The sequence below is a fragment of the Rhinolophus sinicus genome, chromosome 2, assembly GCF_057876585.1.
Source record: "Rhinolophus sinicus isolate RSI-liver-muscle chromosome 2, RSI-T2T, whole genome shotgun sequence".
Taxonomy (NCBI): domain Eukaryota; kingdom Metazoa; phylum Chordata; class Mammalia; order Chiroptera; family Rhinolophidae; genus Rhinolophus; species Rhinolophus sinicus.
Genome location: NC_142502.1, coordinates 7,257,851 through 7,262,478, shown reverse-complemented (window position 1 = coordinate 7,262,478; position 4,628 = coordinate 7,257,851). Strand labels below are relative to the sequence as shown.

The 4,628-nt window shown below is 36.1% G+C and overlaps 1 pseudogene; it reads right to left on the bottom strand.

Moving 5' to 3' along the window:
* Positions 1-2,068: 2,068 nt before the first annotated feature.
* Positions 2,069-2,822, bottom strand: LOC109456785 (small ribosomal subunit protein eS10 pseudogene; annotated as a pseudogene).
* Between the last annotated feature and the right edge of the window lie 1,806 nt (positions 2,823-4,628).

Below are 4,628 nucleotides of genomic sequence, written 5' to 3'. Positions count from 1 at the left end.
CACTGACTTTTTTCAGCCTATATTTTTTCCTAATATAACATTTTATGGTGAAGATTTCCCTTTAAATATTGCTTTTGTTACATCCTACATGTTTTGAAAAAATAGCATTTTGTTGAGATTTCTTTTTACCTGTGGGTTATTTAGATATTTGTCTTAATTTTTAAACATACGATTTTATGATTTTCCAGTTATCTTTTTACTTTTGAACTGTGGTCATATACCCTGTCTTTTTTTTTTTTTTTTTTTTGTAGTTCTGTAACCTTTGATTTCCTCCACTTGGACATGTATCATGGACGTCTTTTCATGTCGGTAATTATAGAGTTATAACATCATTTTAAATGGTTGTGCTGCTTCCCACTGCATATGGTTTCCATAATTTATTTACTCATTTCCTATGGATAAACATTTTTTTACTATTTTGAAACATACTTGTGTGTAAATTTTTTTAAATCTACAGGATTAATATCTTAGGATAAAGTCTTGGACATAGAATTCCTAAGCCAAAGGTTAATGATAATTGACATGAGTACAACGTAGGGAATATACATAGTCAATGGAACTGTAACAGCTATATTCGATGTCAGAGGGGTAGTAGATTTGGGGGGAGCGGTTATTACTTTGTGAGGGGTGTAAATGTCTAACTATTACATTGTTTTGTACACCTGAAACTAAAAACATAAAATAATAAAATAAAGAAAGAATAAAAACAGAATTACAAGGTTAAAAAAAAAAAGACAATGGTCTAAAACAAAAACAAAATAAAAAAATATATATACCCTGTCAATTTACTCCTTTGAAATTGTTGAGACTTGCTTCATAGCCAAGTTTTTCTAACTGTTTCATATATACTTGAAAACTAGATATATTCTTATATTGTTTCTTGGTGTGTCAAGTTTTTAATTATGTTTTTGAAAACTTTTATAATTTGACAGATATTTCACCTGCTTGATTTATCAATTTCCAAGTGAAAGCTGCTACAAAATTCCAGCATGATTGTGGACTTACTCATATCTCTGTACAGTTCTTCCAGTCATTTTTTCCATCAAATATTTTGAGGCCATTTAATTAGATGCATATAAATTTTAAGTGATTCTATTTTCCTAGCGGGTCGAATTCCTAATCAATAAGAAGTGACTCATAATCTCCAGTAATTTTTTTTTTTCACTTTAAGGCCAAGCTTGTTGATATTAATACAGATTTACCAGCTTTTCTTGGGCTACTGTTTGCAGAGTATAATTTTTCTACTCTTTCATTTTCAATATTTTTATCCTTATATTTTAATTTGTGCCTCGAAAACAGAATATAATTTGGCTTTAATGTGCAATCAGGCCAGGACTCCATCTTTTAACTGAAGTATTTAGTCTATTTATATTTAATATAATTGCTAATATATTTGACTTTACGGTCTTATAATATGCTTTTTATTTGTCCCACTCATTCTATGTTCTTTTTCTCTTTTCTTGCCTTCTTTTAGATTGACTATTTTTTTATCATTTCACTTTTTATCATTCCATTTTTATCATTTCATTTTATCACTCTCTTCATTTGAAAGTTTTACACTTTTTATTATGTTTTCAATGGTTACCTTAGAAATTACAACATGTATCCTGGACTTACCAAAGTCTATTGATAATTGGAACTTTTATCTCTTCTTGGACAATATGAGGACCTTAGAACACTTAAATTCCTTTTATTCCCTTCCCACTTAAAGATTTTTGTTGTTCTATGTCGATAGATAGATAGATAGATAGATAGATAGATAGATAGATAGATAGATAGATAGAGATACAGACATAACACACATATATATGTATCCCACAAATCATTATTATTATTTTATAAAATCAATGTCATTTGGATTTACTCATATATTTATGCTTTCTTTGCTCTTGATATCTCCTGTATCTCTACCTTTCAGCTAAGATTATTTTCTGTCTGCCTAAAGAACTCTATTACATGTTTCTTTAACTGACAGCCTGCTGGTAACAACTCTGTTTTTTTTTGTTTTTGTTTTTGTTTTTAATTTTCTGGCCACAAGTGTATTTAATACAAAATAATCCGTCCAACTTTACTGAGGGGATTGACGACGTCCACGACCAAATCCGCCTCCAAACTAGAATTCGGTGGCTGACCCAGCCTCGGCCTCTGCTTTCTTTCTTTTTTTTTTTTTTTTTTTTTTTGAGGGGGGGGGGAATATTAGGAACAGTGTGTTTTTCCAGGGCCCATCAGCTCCAAGTCAAGTTGTTGTCTTTCAGTCTAGTTGTGGAGGGCGCAGCTCAGCTCCAAGTCCAGTCACCATTTTCAATCTTAGTTATGGGGGCACAGCCAACCATCCCATGGGGGAATTGAACCAGCAACCTTGTTGTTGAGAGCTCGCGCTCTAACCAACTGAGCCATCTGGCTGCCCCAGCCTTGGCTTTCTTGTTGGCAGGAGGCAGCGCTCCGTCTGTAGGTATCTCTGTCAGCTTCCCCTCCTGTGAGTCTTGCAGGTCGCTCGCCCCCCAGACCTTTGGGCCTTGGCCTCCCCGTCTCAGGCTGGCTGCAGTGCAAAGTGGCAACCACCATCTCAGGAGGCACGTGGAGGTAATCACGGAGACACTGGATACCCTCGTTGGTAAGGTACCATAGAAATGTCTGCAGGCAAACTGTTCCTTCCCTTAGCCTCAAGATTTGAGAGACTGCATGGCTTTCATGACGTGAAGATTAGGTACATTCTGCTCTGCAGCTCAGGGTGTGTGGGCACGTGAACGTCCTTGGCCACCATCCCCCCCCTTAACAGGGAGTTCGTAAACAGCAATCCAGTTTTGCTTCAGCATCAACATCACAACTGCTTCTGCGTCTGGCCAGAGCTGGACAGGAAGGGGCATGTGCCCAGCTCCCTCTGTTTTTGTCCGCAAATGTCTTTATTTCACCTTCGTACTTGAAAGATGTTTTTACTGACAGTCTATCTTTGCATTTTGTTTTTGTTTTTTCAGTCTATTGAAGATGTTTCACTGTCTTCTGACATTCACTGTTGCTCTTGATAATTCAATTATCAGTGTAACTGTTGTACCTTTTGAAGTAATCTTTGTTTTTCTCTCTGGCAGTTTACACTATGATATATCTTTACATTTATCCTGACTAAAATTCCTTGGGATTTTAAAATACATTTGTAAATATCTTACAGGAAAATCATCAGCAATTGTTTTATCAAATATTGTTTACACTCAAGACTCTTAGACTCTGCCCCTTCTGACTATCCGATTGGACAATTAAGTTCACGAACTTGTTGCAACAATGTTGCTAACTTTTGGTGATATCAGAGGGATTCATTATGAATTTGTACCAACTGAACAGTTAACCAAGTTTATTATTTGGAAGTGCTGAAATGGCTGCGTGAAAAAGTTAGACAAAACAACCTGAATTTTTCACCAATAATTCATGGCTCTTGCATCATGACAATGCACCAGCTCACACGGTATTGTCTGTGAAGGAGTTTTTAGCCAGTAAACAAATAACTGTATTGGGACTCCCTCCCTATTCACCTGGTCTGGCCCCCAATGACTTCTTTCTTTACCCAAAGATCAAGGAAATATTGAAAGGAAGACATTTTGATGACATTCAGGACATCAGCGGTAATACGATGACAGCTCTGAAGGCCATTCCAGAAAAAGAGTTCCAAAATTGCTTTGAAGGATGGACTAGGCGCTGACGTCAGTGCATAGTTTCCCAAAGAGAGTACTTCAAAGGTGACCATAACAATATTCAGCAATGAGGTATGTAGTGCTTTTTCTAGGTTGAGTTCGTGAACTTAATTGTGAGACTGTATGTTGGACCTTCTAATTATACCTTCTGCGTGTCTTGTATTTTCTTATTACTTTTGCCTTTACATGCTTCTTTTTGTATATTTTACTCTTATAGTTTACTCATTTTCTCTTCCACTCTAATTTGCCATTAAATCTATCCATTGAGCTTTCAATTTAGTTATTAGATTTTTAAGTTCTAGAGTTTATTTTGCTTTTATTTAAATCTGCTTTGTCATCTTTTATGGTTTCCAATAATCAGCCAAATTTTTCAAGCTTACTCTTTCTTGTCTTGAAAACAGGAAGTATCGTTACTATACAGTCTCACTGCTAATTCCCATATCTTACATTCTTATGGGTGTGTGTGTTACTTCCTCTTTTCCCTCGTGCTTTCTCAGGTGAGTGCGTACCTTCATGTGCCTAATTTTTTTTTTTTAACTATGTGCTTGGCATTGTATTTTTTTGAATTATTTATGGAAATATTTTGAAGCCCAACATAATATTACTTTTCTTTAGATTTAATTTTCATTTGCTTCTGCCACATCCTCAAGCATGATCGACACTTTATGTCAGCTTCAGGACATAAGATTTTCTTGGTCACCTAGATGACCCAACACTGGACCATCGTTCATGTAAGCGCTGTTTTACTTCCACTTCCCCTTTCTCTCTAAGATAAGCTGCTCTACTGACTCTGAGACCAAAGCATAGGAAGTGCCATCTTGCTGGGCCTTGGGCTCCCGCTTCGCGTCCCCTGATCTCACAGGACTGGAAAACTGCTCACTCTCTGAGCATGGATTGCAGATTTTCAAATGCCCCCTGGTCAAAAACAGTCCCAATGCCAACCTC